Consider the following 17,455-nt stretch of genomic DNA (forward strand, 5'->3'; position numbering starts at 1 on the left):
CTGAAATCATAAATACTTGTATGCATTGTTATGTGTTTAAATTTGATTGGTTGGTAAGTGAATTCTAGAGTTCTCATGTGATTAGCTATCTTTGGCCACATGGGAGGTAACGGGTGAACGAGAGACTCCATTTTATGTGACGCAAGATGACTGCGTCTTAGAATCCACTGTGAACACTGCCAAGTTCAATAGAGTGTTGGAGTGCTTCTTCCCTGCTTGAAGGAAAGAGAGCAAAGCTGCAGAAGAAAGCAGAAGTGTAAATCTTTCATGGGAGCTGCAAGACATGGCCTAACTGAGATCCAGAAAGCTGAAGACTGAACTCTGTAAAGAAAGGAAAATATAGTTGTTTGGAAGTTAGAACATGAGACTGTGAGCCCATGCTTGGAGAAGCATGTGGCTGTAAATATTATGTTTTAATTAATCTATAATTATAAGTTTCTGCAAGTAAATATTTTGAATATTTAAATCTGGACATTGGTTTAATTTCCAAAGAAGGGTGACAGTCACAGAATGGGGCAGGCCGCCATCTTGTCCTTTGCCTGAAGCAACAAAATGTTTTAGGCTGGCATGATAGCGTGATTTACAGAGAGAAGCTTCAGGCAGTAGGCCTTCCCTCACCTAAAAACTTCCCCTACTTGCTGCTTGTCTCTTAGCCCAGATGAAAATCAGGAATCTGGACTGAGGAGAAAAGCTGGTAGGCAGGTATGAATTTTCCACTTTACACCCAGAGCTTCTTCACTGCCAATCCTGCCTTCCCAGCCTTGATTTGTGCAGGACAAGCAGCAGCTGGGCTTTAAAGATAAAGGTTTAAGGTGGAATATGTTGTTTCACCCAAACTTCATCGTAATTCAAGCATCTTTTGTTTATTTTTAGACCTGTCTACTAGCCTGTCTTGAATGTTAGGGTTATTCTGGCAGAACATTACAGTTTTGCTTTTAAAAATATGTTTCACTCCCCCCCCCCATTACCTGGCCTATGCCTTAAGGCACGAAGCTGTTCTATAAATATATGGAAATATATGGAAATACATATTAGGGATGAGCAAAATGGCCAAGCTCCATTTGCTAAACATTCTGGAATCCAGTTGGTTCTGCTCTAGTTAAATTCTTGCTAGAACATCAGAATGGGGAAAATTTCTGAACAGGCACAATTCTCAATTTTAAAAAAAACATTGCAAGTCGGAGGACAATTGTGCCATTTTATCACACCACCATTTCAGAACCAGTTTGAGTAAAGTAGGAAATGCAAATATTCCATGAACAGAATATGGGGTGGGCAATTTTAGAAGAGCTTCTCTTACAAGAAGAAGAGGAAGAAGAAGAGGAGTTTGGATTTGATACCCCGCTTTATCACTACCCTAAGGAGTCTCAAAGTGGCTAACAATCGCCTTTTCCTTCCTCCCCCACAACAAACACTCCGTGAGGTGACTGGGGCTGAGAGACTTCAAAGAAGTGTGACTAGCCCAAGGTCACCCAGCAGCTGCATGTGGAGGAGCGGGGAAGCGAACCCGGTTCCCCAGATTACAAGTCTACCGCTCTTAACCACTATACCATGCTGTAGTGTAGGAGATGGTTCAATTAAAAAATTGTGCCACTGCAATTTTTGTGCACCATTGTGCAATTTTCCAAATTAAAGAAAGGGAAAAGTTAGGGGCAAAAAGGGGGGGGGGTATCCTACTTTAAGCTTTTTCAGCCATTTCCTGAGGAAAGTCCCCAAAAATGTTCCTCTGGAATATCAAAAACTGATGATGATGATGATGATTAAAGGATTTGAATGGGTCATGTTCCAATCTGAAACTGTGCAAGAAATACAAAACTGCAAGATCTGGGACAGAATGAGCTTGAGGCGGCTTCTGTAAGCCCCCCTAACAAATAGCTGTCCTACTGATTTTAGTAGCTCCCCTCGTCGTCGCCACCAATAGATTGCCAGTTTCTGAAAAGAGAATAGCTCTTAGCTTGATCCGGTATTAACAACTGGTCATGAAATGCCTTTTTTAAAATGGCTGCATAAAAATCTACTTCTGTTTAGAACAGGAAATCTGTGCTTTTTTTTTTTTTCATAGGAAGGAAGCCTATGGTGGTGGGTTGTTGGGCTTTTTTATTTTAAAGTTGTTGTTATTTATCATCCTTCTCTCTCCCCCCCCACTGACCCCCTATTTCAGCAGGTTCTTCGCAGATTAGGAAAGGAATAAGCAGCACACAGCGTTCCGTTACACTGGGATCTCACCCACCTACTTAACAAGACTCTGTACATAAATAGCATGTCGTGATGAATCATTCGGACTTTATTAGCCGACACTGAATTAGCCTTTTCACACTGAAGCATTTCACAGTGCTATTTTATTGGCTGTTACCGCCACCATGTAAACTACCGACTATGGAATGCTGTAGTAGATTTGGGCAGGCTGGCAGTTCTTGACGACTTGTAAAAGAGACATCTGCAGCAGTAAAGCAGATCTGATATTTTTAAAATGTCACAGGAGACCGTAGTGACTCTCGGCCGAACTGGGACTGCAAAAGCAAGAATGAAAAGCAAGGGAAACCAACATCAAGAAGTTTGATGCATTTTTAAATACACTTTTATTGAATGGCCGTCTTGAAGTTAGGACAATGGGACTTGAGACCAACTTTTATTAGGACCCAAGGAGGCGGGATGTAGAATAGAATGCCCAGAGTTGCCATATTCTGGGGATAAAACCCCCGGACACACACACCCCAAACACCATTGGGGCACCCCCACCGTCCCTTCCTTGCTCATCCCTCCCTGCTGCTAATCCTTCCTTGTCTGCCTGCTCCCTCCTTCTTCCCTCCCCTCTCTTACCTTTGCTATCTTCAGCCTTCTGCTCACGCTGGGAGACTGAGCGACTCTGTGAAGGTCACACAAGGCCAGGTGACTGCCAGGAGTGGTGTGAGGCCTCACGCGGCCCCAGAGTTGCATGTCGAGGTCCCCAAGCCACCCCCAAATAAAACACGATTGGCACATAATTTTTGTTTAAGGTTTTTGGCATAATTTTGGCCACAACTTTATTAAAATACAAGCAATGTGAGTGGTTGCTTAGGCATTGGTTGCGACTATCTGACCCCAAACGGGGACAGACTGACATTCACACGCCCGCGAAGGGAAAGGGAAAACATTTTGGGGAGAGAGATGGAGCTGGGTACCATGCCCTCACCTCTCCCCAAATGCTCCCAGGGGCTCTTGCGTGGCCCTAGCCCCTTGACAGGGGTTCAGACAAAAGCATGGCGAGCCCCTGGATTCCTTTACCGGAATACCCTTGCTGCAGCAGCATTGGAATGGCAGGCACAGCCAATCCATACCCCTCCACCAACCAATTCATAAAACCAATGCCTAACCACACCTTACAAGTTGTGATGATTTGCTACGCAGTAGGCAAAAACTAAATGGCACCAGCCAATCAGCCAAATGGACAAAATTCCTACCTGGCCCCTGCCCCAAAAGCAGACGACCCCACACAAGATGTTGGACATAATATTATGTTTGCTGACTGGGAACAGTTATGGACCACAGGTATGAAGTTCACGGCATGCAATGCCTTAAGAGAGAATATTATGAAAATGATATACAGGTGGTACATGACCCCAGTCAAGCTTGCAAAAATCTATCACTTGCCCGATAATAAATGCTGGAAATGTAAGGAAACTGAAGGTACATTCTTTCACCTTTGGTGGACGTGTCCTAGGATTAAGGCTTTCTGGGAAATGATATATAATGAATTGAAAAAGGTATTTAAATATACCTTCTTGAAGAAACCAGAGGCCTTTCTCCTGGGCATTGTCGGCCAATTGGTGCAAAAGAAAGACAGAACTTTTTTTATGTATGCTACAACAGCAGCAAGAATACTAATCGCTAAGTATTGGAAGACACAAGATCTACCCACTCTGGAAGAATGGCAGATGAAGGTGATCGACTATATGGAACTAGCTGAGATGACTGGCAGAATCCGAGACCAGGGAGAAGAGTTGGTGAAAGAAGACTGGAAGAAATGTAAAGACTACTTAAAGAAATATTGTAAAATTAATGAATGTTAGAAAGATGTTGGATAGAAATTAAGTGGTTTCCAGCTGTAATGTTTTAGGAGATATGAAGAAAGGATTATAAATGGGTAAAAGTTCTATGGTAAGGATTTGCTGAACCAACAAACTGAATTGGAATACAAAGAAGGGAAGTACGAGGAGGTCGGAGGAAATAAGGATAGGGAAGTTATATTATTGGAAATTAATGTGTGTTTTTAATTGTTTATTATTTTGTATGTTTATTTTTGTATGTTTTGTATGTTGTATGTTTATATCCTAATTTTTTTAAATAAATATCTTTTTAAAAAAAAACAAAAGCAGACGACCCCATGACAGGCATAGCAAGGTCAAGCAAACAACCCTGAACATAGGGAGGGAGGGAGGGTGATGCGATGCACGCAGCGAAAAGAGGAAGCTCAACGCTGCGCGCAGGGCATATATAGGCTATGGCTGTCAATCACAAAATGGCAACATATAAATCTCCCCAGCAACAGGTAGAACCCAATTGTAATGGTGGCCAACATTCTTTTCCCGCACAGCAACAGTGGGGTGTCTTGTTAGCCCCCACCGCAACACGTGCTCTCCATGAAGGAGAACACGCTAAGCCACACACAGCCTGGCAGCTTCTGGGAACAGCGCGAGGTCTAGCATGCCCCAAGAAATCAGCGCATGGCCTAGCAGCAGCAAGGATCAACACCTGATCTAGCGCAACCCTGGGCTGGCCGCTTCAGGCCACCCGATGCGCGCTTCTTGTTCAGGGGCACAGTGCCTTCTCAGCATGCATGATCCCCACAAAAAGAAAAAAACCCCAAACCTGGACATTTAATCCAAATTGCAAAAATCCTCCCGGATGGGGATGCTAGCCCCACAAAACAGGACATAAAATGCAGACATATGGCAACCCTAAGAATGCCCCTGCTTTTAATCTGAGGTACGTTGGAAGGTGTGTAGGTTACGGTGATCTTCTCAAGACAGAGCAACAATTCAAAATAATCTTCAGGAAAATGAATGATCCCGGATATCATAGGGAGGGGTCAGGGAATCAAACTAATGAGCAGAAACTGTGCATGAGCTACTTTGGCACTTTCAGCTTTTTGATTAGTCAGTCTCCTTGATTGTAGGATTGGGGTTTTAGTGCCTAGGTCTTCGGCACTGTGCTTCCAAATGACTTTTTGCAATTGCATCTAAGGCTTTTAATATTGCGCATGCTGAGACTCAACTGCAATTTTATGCCATCTGCATGAGTAATCGAGCAAAGGAGGGCATTGATCAGCTGTGCCGTGCCTGTGACTTGGAGGAATACGTCAGCAGATCTCCTTGGCGTTTTCTTTTGCTGCTGGCATTTTACATTGTTTGTAGTGTTTGTCTGAAATCAGTTTCTGCCATTGATTGGCTATTATGGGAATATATAGGAAGAAACGTATGGGGGGGGGGGGAGAGTCTTTACTCTGCAGCATCACATATCCAAATGGACCTGGAGGATGCTTAAAATCTGCAGATTAAAATAATACCAGTTCCCAGGATTTCACCTCAGTCTGGCTCTACACTCAGACACAACAATGACAGGGTTAGCTGGTTACTCCATTCTGCTAAGAGTTGATGGTGAGGGAGGGAGTTACAATTCACGGGGAAGGCCAAGTTTTCACATGTTTTGAAGATGTGAGAGTAGAGGTTCCAGACTAGGGTTGCCATATTTCAAAAAGTAATTTTGGGAAGACATTGTTGACTTATTTTTAAAGAAACCACAAAAATTGTTGAGCTTTTTTAAAGGAAAAACCCCAAAACAAAAATGCCAAAGAAAAACTTGTGATTTTTCAATTGGCTTATTTTATTTTGATTATGATTATGTGTTTTTATATTGTGATTTTATGCTGTAACCACCGTGAGACCTGCGGGTATGGGGAGGCTTCTTACTACTACTACTACTACTACTACTACTACTACTACTATCAGTACTAATATTCCCAACCACCACACTAGAAAATGTGCAACAGGCACATTGCCAAACAAGATAATAATCCTGCATACAGTTAGCTACATATACATTACACACACAACTCTGCGCATATTGGCAGATTGCCAATTGATAGATAATACTGGGTTTATTTATATTTCTAGGTATAAATATGAGCCTTCCTTCTCTCCTCCCTACTTTTCTTTCAGCTGCTGGGCTCCTTTGCTCTGCATTGAGCTCCAAAGAACTGGTAGAGAGGGAAGCCTATTAGTGGATGTAAGTTAGGTTGATAGAATTGGGCCCACAGCACTTAGCCACGAGCTAGGGAGACCAACTTGCAGAAGTTGGCACTTCAGCCTTAACACTTGTACTTAGCCACTTTTTAATAACTGTTTTGACACTATCCCCCAGGAGACTCTGCAATCTTGCAAGCAGTAGTGGCCCATAAAAACATACTAGGCTATAAAAAGACTCAGGAGAATTCACGTTCAAAAGACTAAACAGAGCAGACAGTGTGTTAAGCCTCCCGTATTTCAGGAAAATAACACTGTATTTTCCAGTATGACTCCGGCCCAAATTGCAAGCACATGTTTTAATCCCTGAGCACATTCCACTGCCAGATTAAGCAGTAGAGAAATGTGCACACTTATCTGGAATGCTTTTCAAATCCAGAAGTTTAGTCTGTTCTCTCAAATCTCAGAAATGAATAGGACAATAATTTGTGGAGGGGTGTGTGGGTTGTTTTTAGTCATAGGTAAATACACAGTCATATCTTAAGGTGTATTCAAATATTAATATTATATTACGGTTCTGTCCATCACTGTTTTACATGTAAGGTGCATGTTAACAAGTCTGGCTTCAGTTTCCGACAACTTCCTCTCACCTTGTATGATTTCATACTACTAAACCTGAATGATGCATGAAAATGAAGCCAGTTTTGACCACATGGCTTGGTGGCACAAGAATTAGGGAACGTATAAGAGGTGGGTTTTAATGGCCTCTTGAAATTCATCACCCTACCCGTGGGCAAAAATATTGATGTGTAGCTGAACAGCCCTATTTTCATCAGAGTCGTCTTCTTTGGCAATCACTCGTAGCCAAGTAAGATTGTCTTCCATAAACACGGTTTTAACAATGAGTTTGTAAGTGACTGTGGAGGCCAATTCTGGATCCACACGTCCTTCCACAGTGGGGACATTGGTTTCCGGGTGGGAGTTGATCATGGTGTGGATTTGCCAAGTGTGCCTTCCTCTTAGCATGTTTCTCCCTTGCGTCCTGAGTTCAAGTGTCTTCAAAGCCCACGACACCTTTGATAAAGGCTGTTCTCCAGTTGGAGCGCTCGCAGGCCAGTGTTTCCCAATCGTTGGTTTTTATACTACATTTTAAAAAAATCGCCTTGAGACAGTCTTTAAACCTCTTTGCTGACCACCAGCATTACGCTTTCCATTTTTCAGTTTGGAATAGAGTAGTTGCTTTGGAAGATGATAATCAGGCATCTGCACAACTTAACCAATCCAACAAAGTTGATGTTGAAGAATCATTGTTTCAACACTGGTGATCTTTGCTTCTTCTAGTACACTGGCATTAGTTCGCCTGTCTTCCCAAGTGATGTGCAAATTTTTTTGGAGGCACTGTTGATGGAATCTTTCATCAGAGTAATGTTGGGATGTCCCTGTTTTGAAATGTGAGGCGGTATGGTAGGAAATCCCTGTTTTCATCAGAGAAATGTTGACTGGCATGGGTGAACCGTTTTAACGAAATTTCTCTCAGGGAAGGAAAAATTCTCCAGCAGCAGGGCTGCCTATTGTAGTAATAGCAAAGCTTACTTCTTTTTTCCTCAGGTTTTTTTGTGTGGTTGCTGCTGCAAGGGACAATAATAACAACTGGATTGTCAGCCTAGACACCATGTTGCATTATGTGAAGTGTAGATGCTCGACATTATTATTTAAATTCAGAATTCTTCTTTTACAGGAAAACCACCCTGAAGGATTAAAAACAAATAAAGCCGAAAAAGTAATGTTGTGTGTCAAGATAAGGCAGTCAGAATTGTTATTAGTCACTGAGGGATAAGCAAAATATCTGTTTTGAACAGATAGCCTGAAAGACGGAAGTCCAAAAGAAACTATCCTAGGAGTAAGTCCCATTGATTTCAATGGGGCTTACTTCTGAACATGTAGATATACGCACTGTAAATAATGTTGCCTTTCTATCAAGGTCACTATATCTATATATTCCATCAAAACCTAATTAATGTTGAATGTTTCCCCCATACATCCAGAATGTGTGTTATTCTTACAATCCTTTCCCCACTCTTTTGTCATAATTTCCTTTATGCCTTTTATTTATCATCTCAGCAGACATCATCCAGGCACTGTAAATTTCAGTTCAAATGAATCAAATTATAGCGTTGTTAAATTGTGTCATTCATCTTCAGTGTTAGAGGCACTTCTACATAAAGGGATTCAAATTTAACATGCTTTTCTTTCTTCCTTTCTGGAATAATGTGTAATGATTCACACAGACTAGATACAGATAATAAATTTAAAGTTAATGAAATTGTGGTACCAGTGAGTCTGCCAACTCAGTATTAAATATTAATATTAAGATCACATGCATGTACAGAAAGGGGGGGGAGGGAAATGTTATCTCTACATGACAAATCATAAGCATCACTAGGGTAAGGTTAAAATATTTTTTTTCAATGAATCCGGGGACACAATAAATAAATAAATAAATAAATAAATAAATAAATAAATAAATACAACACGTTCGGAGCGTTGATGCTGCAGTGATGGCGAGGGCGGCCGCTGCCTTGACCTCAACCGCCATGTTTCCCCTTCCTCTGTGGCTTCTATCTCCTTTCTCCATGAGCCTGGGCAGCCCCTGAGTTGTTGGTTCTTTGCTGGTGGTGGCGGCAGTGGGGAAGTGATGCGCGGTGGGTTAGGCATGGAAGGCGGAGAAGGAGGGCCAAGAGCGGCGGCAGTGAGGCTTGGGCAGCACGATGCCTCCCTTCCCATCGGAGCAGCCCCAATCCCATTCCTACTTGCATGCAAGCAGGAGGGGGCAGGGATCCCTAAGCTGGGAAGGGAGGCTTCAGACTGCTTTTCGGAGCAGCCCCATCCCAACTCCTACTTGTGTGCAAGCAGGAGGGGGCAGGGATCTCTCAGGCAGCTCTTGAAGCCAGCCAGAGCCAACTGTTCCAGGCTGCTGAGACTGCCAGTGCTGCATTTCCTGGGGACATTAGATGAAATCCGGGAACATTCCGAGGATGGAATTTGTCCGGGGACTTATTCGCAAATCCGGGAACTGTCCCTGGGAAACGAGGACATCTGGTAACCCTACATTAGGGAGGCATTGATTCTGCCTGGAATTTGCCACTCTGACCATATATATATTTCTTAGGAAGCTATGGCAGTTTCATATAAGACATAGTACTCAGCTAGACTGGTAAAGAAAAGGCGATTTATATGTATTGTATATGCAATATAACATTGTGCCACCAGATGGCAACGTGGAGTCCCCTTTTTCTCCACCTGTTTTCCCTGTTTAAATTTACAACTCTTTGATGTGTCTAGATCCAGCCACAGGCATTGCATTCAATTCTCATTTGAAGGTGTCCTTGTGGGGCTGCTGGGGGCGCCATCTGAAGAAGGTTTTAGACCTTTATACCGGTTCACCCATGTGACTGCAATGCAACATTCGGTCGCTACGACTGCCACCCTCTGCTGCCACCATGAGGCCTTGCAGGCCGCCGCTATTGCCGCCACTGCTACTGCCACTGCCTCCCATTCCTGCTGTGAGCCCTCACAGGCCACAGTTGCTACTGCCACCACTCTTATCACTGCCACAAGGCCTCGCAGGTTGTCACCGCTACTGCCGCCAGCTTCCATCACCAATGCGAGGCCTCGGAAGTAACCACTGTTTGTTCCTCCATACTTTGGATTGTCCTGAATACCAAGCCCCAAACTAAAAGTCCTGTTGGACTTTGGCATTTTGGTTTGCCTGCTGATGAAACTGAGTGTGTGGTGATTGATAATATTGTCATGTATCCATTTTAGACCCCTAAGTAGTAGCATTTGCCAGGACATTCTCCTGTTCACCTCTGTATAGTTCCATGCTTATTTCTGACATTGTGGTAGATTGCAACGTTTAGCTGGTGATATTGTGAGGTTTAGCCGCTGATAAAATTGCAGTGTTTAGCCCTTACACACAATGTGATTCACGATATATAGCCGGCTCAAATACTATGAAACAATTAATCATATATATTGTCCGGTTTGGGACAATATATATCCCCCAGCCCTGGCTATAACCAACAAAGTTGTGGCCATTTCCAGCCCATTGCTCCTGTACAACATGCCATTTTTTACATAGGCAACAATAAGTGTTGTCCCTGTGAAGGAGATTTTTAATTCCAAAATGTGTTTGGCAAGATAAAATATTTTGCAGTTTCCTAGCATCCTCCTGATGGTTCCTCGCCTTATGTTTCCCCCCTCCCTGACTTTGATGCTGTCCCCTGAATATGCTGAACACAGACGTTCTGCGTCACCGCCATAGCTAATGACGTTGGATAATTCCACATTTTGTTAATTTGTATAAATGAAAGAAGGAACATTAATAAATGGAAGGAAATTGGAAGAACTACACTAAGCTCATCTCTGGAGGTTTATTCTCTGTGTGTCTTTGCCATCTGACTTTGCGTGGCTGCTGAGTGGAAACTGGGCTTTTATCACCTCATTCCTGTTTAGTCACAATGGGATCTGTTCTCCAGAAGGACATACAGTCGTACCTCCTTTTGCATCCGGGATCCTGGACGCTTGATGAAAGGGACGCTCGACAAAGCGCCGCTCAGTGCATGTGCAATTTAGTCCTTCTGCGCGTGCGCAAGCAGCAAACCCAGATGTAACCCGTTCCGGTCCTTCCAGGTTTGCCGCAGATGTTGGACGAAATGGACCCTAAGCAGGGTGGACTCAGAACGAGGTACCACTGTACATGGAAAAAGTTGTTAGATCACATCCTTTAACTTTGAATACAATTTAAAAACAAAAAATAATTGGAATAGCATTGATGGAATCAGCTGCTTTTACAGAAGCTTTAGAATACAAGTTCAAATAACTTTTAGAAATCAAAACATGACAAAGCAACATTTACACCAAGCAAGAAGATTTAAAAATCTACAGGCTATTGACACAATGAGCAGGATGAATTTAGAAGAGATTGTTGTCCCGCAGTTCTGGAGGGCAAACAGGCGCCTTCACTCTTAACCAAGATAATCTAATCATGCAAATATCATTGTCAACCCATATAAATGTATTGGCACTACAATAAAATGTCAGAAAGGGCTGAGCTCAGCTTTTGAAGGAAGGCCTAAAGGTATGCATGCTTTTAAATGAAATGCATGTTCAATACTTTATTGTAACTACTGATTTTGCTCATCCTATCTAAATATTCTTAATACAGTATTTTTTTTTTTTAAAGAGACCCACAAATTTAAAATGCACTTAATGCTGTATTATAATGGTCCTGGCATGTTCCAAATAATGTTTCAGGGACTTACTACAAAGACCATATTTACACAGGGAAACAGATTTGTATAGTTTTGGCCTAGTGAAGAACAGCTCATAAATGGTGTCAGATCTGTAGCTTTATATTTATATATATATATTTATTTTTTGCAGCCAGTCTGAAACTGTATAAACAAGCCGGCTCTAATACACAGTTGGTGGAATGTGGTTGTGTGAATGAGTTGGTTTGAATCTTCAGTTAAGGTTGGAAAATATCACTGTCTGAAACCCTGGTGAGCTGCTGGCCAGTGGTGGATGGGCCAGTTGCCTGACTTGGTAGGAGTCACATTTCTATGTTCACAAGCTTCCGCTCAGAGATGGTTACCGTATTTTTTGCTCTATAAGACTCACTTTTTCCCTCCTAAAAAGTAAGGGGAAATGTGTGTGCGTCTTATGGAGCGAATGCAGGCTGCGCAGCTATCCCAGAAGCCAGAACAGCAAGAGGGATTGCTGCTTTCACTGCGCAGCGATCCCTCTTGCTGTTCTGGGTTCTGAGATTCAGAATATTTTTTTCCTTGTTTTCCTCTTCCAAAAACTAGGTGCATCTTGTGGTCTGGTGCATCTTATAGAGTGAAAAATACGGTATACTGCTGTTTGACTTACAGCACGGAAAGTATTTGTCAAGGGAATTGGGGTTGCTTGTGTGTAAACCTCCAGCTGTTCCAAACTGCTTAAGGGGTGGTTGTGTCTTTCCCTGACTGAGCAGCCCTTGACATTGCTGCCCTTGACGCTGCTGCTCAGTCGCTAGCAGAATCCGTGAATGGGCGTCTCCTAAATTTCCTCCAGCATAAGAATTCCTTAACGGACAACCTTCGCCTCGCCTCTCTGCGCGGAAGCCTTCTGCGCAAAGTGGGTGTGCCAAGTGGTGGTCCTCCACCCTCCTCACTGACTTCACTGGAAGAGTCTCGGAGCCTCACCTCCAAGATGCTCTCTGCCTCTCCCTTCTTCCTGGTGTCACCTGGACTTCCTTCCCCAGATGACGTTCTCTCTCTTCCCTTACTCGTTCCCTCTCCTGCAGAATCCGGGAGCATCGCCTCTCCCCTCTGCTCCGATGTCAGTTCCCTGACAGTATTGATAAAGTTTTATGGCAGCACTTTCTCTACTCCGATGGATCTTAGCGTAATGTCATTTCTTAAATGTATTCATTATTATCCAGAACCAACGGACTTGCACCTAAAAATGTCGGGCAGCACCTCTTCAAATTCACTAGTTCCCTTCACTTTAACTGGACTCCCATGAAAATGATGCATTATGTGATGACAAAGGAAAATAAAATATGCCAATAATCCCACGATGGCGAATGCCATTCGTGGCCTTCCTTTTCTCAGGAGTTGTGGTATTGTCCGTTAGCAATCTGAAGACAACAGCCAAAGTGATTGACTGCAACTATCAATATCTTCTTCCATGCGTCATTTAGTGTAGCTATTCAAGACGACCGTGAATCTGGAGGGAACGTTTGCTTAGTAGGAAATGACAAACTATTCTTTCTTATTTTTAAGGGCTTTCTCTGCTGTTTTCACTGCTAAGGACAGTAAGCTTTCCCAAACTTTCCCTAGTTTTTCTTCAGCATATATCAAGGCAGGCGGTGTGGTTGTTCTGTTTCCACAGTGAGCTTCAGGTCCCTAATGCGATATCTTGAACATAAATAAGACCCCATGCAAATTCTATTAAAATCCAATAATGGAAAATAAACTGCAGACATCTGCTGTTCACCGTAGCATTGTCTAAGTGTTTCCCCTTGTCTGCAGCAAAACTTGCTTATGTTGCCTGAATAAGTGCCAGACCAACATTTCGGCATTTGATCTGTTAGATAACCTGGTAAATAGCAGATAAAATTAGAAGGTGAAGGTATCACAGGATATGGATTAACTGGCTGTGTTTCTCATTCAAAAAAAAATTGCTGATCAGTTATCTTGCTTTTAAATCCAATTAGAATAGAATGCTTTTTCCCATTCACTTAAGTAGTCACCTTCACATTTCAAAATGGATGACACAGCAGTCCAGGGAGTGTGATTCTCTAGGATGAAGAAGATACTGGATGGCTCTCACAGATAAGTACATTACTCTGCACCCCAATCCTTTGATTTCTAGTAGTTAAGCCTGTTCACAGACACTTCTTTCTAGAAATCACAGTTCCAGGTTCCGAACCTCACTTCTGGAGATTTAAAAACAGCGTGAGGCTGTTTAACATATAGTACAAAAACCGTGGCACCTATTTATCAAAAAGTTACGAAATTTCTTACCGAGGAATAACTCTCTCATTTTCAAACTGTCTACAAAATACCAGGGGATTAATTAAGTTATTTAATTTTTACCCACTCTGACACAGTAATGGCTGCCCTTGTGGGAGAAACCATTAATGAGTTCCTTCTGAAATATGGGGAGACTCGTTTCCTCATAAAGGTCTGCCATGCTTGCAAATTTCATCCACTTTTGCCAAAAGAGGGGGGAATGTGTTTTTAAATCTCTCAGCAATGAAGGGAAAGGGGGGGAAATGGAGCATTGCTTTTTGGGGAGCAGATTTTGATGGATCCCAAGTTGAACCAGGTAACCAGTGATTTGGACTGAGGCAGGCTTCCTTTCAAAGAACCAAACTGAGAACTGACTTGGATATTATGGTCAGTACACAATTGTGGTAAAATTAAAACCAGATTGCAGATAACTTCAAAAGGACCATGCTGGATGAATGGGTAGCATGATGCACATTGGGTTAAAGAGGCCTAACAATGTATACACTATTAGGCGTATGAGCTTGTTGCAGATATTAATATTCACAGTTTGAAGCGACTGGAAACACCTTTTGGAAATAAATCACTGTCCAGGCTGCTTCCTTCTTGTAGTTTTCTGATCTTTCAGGTTTCTGCAGCACCACCTCAGTTTCCTGTGCATCAATTAAGCTACTGTCCCCACTGCCAGGGGTTCCCCTGTTGTCTGCAATATTGTTTCCCTCCCCCTCAAGATTTAGTTTAAAGCGCTCCTGAACGGGTTCACAAGACTCCTAGCAAATACATTCTTGCCAGCCACTTTGAGGTGCAACTCAGCTCTTGCCATTGTTCATGCCATGTCTGAAAGTGCAAATTTGATAGGTTCACCTTTAAATGCAAACTGATTCAAATGTCTTCCCCATCTCTAGCTAGGGGCTCATGTGCATGGGAAAGTAATGGCCAATTTCAGGTTCCTGCTGTATTTAAATGGAACAAAACAGATACTTCCAAGGAAATCTGGATGGATACAGGGCAAGCTGTTAGCTGCATTTTCCTTTTTAACATAGTCTGGTTTCCTTCTCTGTCAATTCTGGAGAATTAGCCTCAAAGCAAAACTAGGCAGCAGCTAGTAGTCATTAGTATGCTCTGTGATCTTCCATTTATACGGTTACTTCTGACCCAATTTTTTTATCCAGCCCATGAGGTTGATCCAAGCACTCATTCTTTACAACATTATGGGTTGTTGCTGCTTTTTTAAAAAATGTCTAGTTGTGATACTTCCCAATTTGATGGTATTAGCCTATTTCTGTCGCCAAGGTACCTAACAGAAAATATTCATAAGCAAAAATTCAAATTCAGTGGAATAGCTTCTTGTGGCTCATTCCACATGAACATTATTTTATTTATAGTTTCCAATTTAGTCGCTCATTTCCCATGCGGTGCCCTGTAAAATACTTTGCCTAGTTCTCTGTGATGAAGACTGCAGTCCTGCAGTCACTTGTATGGGTATAAGCAGTGCAGCTTTTTAAGAAAACAAAGTGTGGCTATTGCATACACTTGAGTACACCCAGAAAAAAAGTACTGGGTATAAGATTCATCTCATTCAGTAGCACTTACGGTAATTCTGAACAGATGTGTATAAGATTGAACTGTAACAGTTCCCCTTACGTGATGGCCTGGGACTCGGACTCAGATGCTGAACCTGAGGGATCCCAGTCTGCACAGGAGTCCCCGCCTCCAGAACCAGCTGAGCCGGGGCTGGGGCTTGAGCCTGAAGGGTCCTCACCTGTGCTGGATCCTCAGGTGCAAGCATCAGCTGAGCCTGCTCTGGCTCCGGAGGTGATGGAGGACCCATTGCCTGCAGGTGCTTCACTCTCAACCCCATCAGAGGAAGCTGAGGTTGCCTCTGGTTCCGGTAACCCTCCAGCCTCTCCTGAGCTGCTCAGGGCAGAGAGGCAGAGGGAACTAAGTCCCCGCAGGAGGAATGCTCGCCTCCAGGCCAGGAGAGGTGAGTCACCAGAGGATCGGGGCCACCCTATGCCTCAGGGCAGATAAAAGCCGGCCAGCTCCAGTCCCAAGTTGCGGGAGCAACATTGTTGGTTACTAGTTCCTGCCTGAGCTCCTGATACGGCCTGGCTCCCTGCTTGCATGCCTGTTCCTGACTTCACCCGACTCCTTGCCCTGCACCCAGCTTCAGCTTCTACGGACTACCTGCACCTTGCACCTTTGACCACAGACCGGACTTGGACCTCGCCTCTCAGGTAACCCACGGGACCAGCACACCTCAGTTCAATTGGGTTTACACACAAATAAATGCACATAAGACAGGAAAAATCCATGTCTGAGTTTTAGAACTTAAAGTTCAACTGACCTTCTTTATACATTAATATTTTTTTTAAAAAAATCCTTTACAGTGGTACCTTGGTTCTCAAACTTAATCTGTTCCAAAAGTCCATTCCAAAACCAAAGCATTCCAAAACCAAGGAACGCTTTCCATAGAAAGTAATGCAAAATGGATTAATCCGTTCCAGCCTTTTAAAAACAACCCCTAAAACAGCAATTTAACATGAGTTTTACTATCTAATGAGACCATTGATCCATAAAATGAAAGCAATAAACAATGTACTGCAGTCACACAATAAATCAATCAGTAGCTGAACTGGGTTTCCACACAGTCACAAAAACAAAACAACAAGAGCCACAAAAAACACAAAATAAATAGCAAAAACAGACAGACCTCAGTACAACACTCAAAATGGAAGTGTGGCACTCAAAACGAAGCACATTTGGCTTCCAAAAAATGTTTGCAAACCAGAACACTGACTTCTAGGTTTGCAGTGTTTGGGTTCCAAGTTGTTTGAGTAGCAAGGTGTTTGAGAAACAAGGGACCACTGTATATAGAAAACAGTATGTCATGCAAAATGCTAGGCTTGGATCTTTCCTTAGTAGAATAGGGCTTTTTACCATGACAGGAAACAACACCTTTACAGAAAGAATACAGTGGTACCTCTGGTTAAGAACTTAATTTGTTCTGAACCTGAAACTGTTTTTAACCTGAGGTACCACTTTAGCTAATGGGGCCTTCCACTGCTGCCGTGCCACCGTACGATTTCTGTTCTCATCCTGAAGCAAAGTTCTTAACCCGAGGTACTATTTCTGGGTTAGCAGAGTCTGTAACCTGAAGCGTATGTAACCCGAGGTACCACTGTACATGATTATAGCTTAGTCGTGGCTGAGAGCTAGGATGTATGTGCTAACTAGAGGTGTAGTTTGACAGGAATCTGTGTTGATGGATCAGTTGTCTGAAAAATGTGTTTTTCCAGGGGTCCTTCTTTAGAGGACCACAAATCCCCCCCAGTTAATGCCTCACAGATAGCCTCCTCATCATATTTGGGTATAGAATGGCCTCATCCTCTCTTGCCTTCAAAAGTGGCACTCCATGCTATGGTGGCTAATAAATTGTTGCAAGCTAGGGAACATCTGGAGATGTGTTCCCAAGTTAAAGTTTTCAAAGGAAATCTCTCTATTGCATCCCCTTCAGATTATTTGTTTTCTAGGGGGTGAAAGGAAGTGGAACCAAGTCCAGAAGTTTCCCTTGATGCAAAGCTGTGATTCATTAATGACTCACCCATTTACAAAATTCAAAGTGACTCTGGGCAGCAGATTTTTCGAAAAGGATGTGCTTAGTATAGCATCTCA

This window comes from Podarcis liolepis (genome assembly GCF_965112155.1).
Source record: "Podarcis liolepis genome assembly, chromosome: 12".
In the NCBI taxonomy this organism is placed as follows: domain Eukaryota; kingdom Metazoa; phylum Chordata; class Lepidosauria; order Squamata; family Lacertidae; genus Podarcis; species Podarcis liolepis.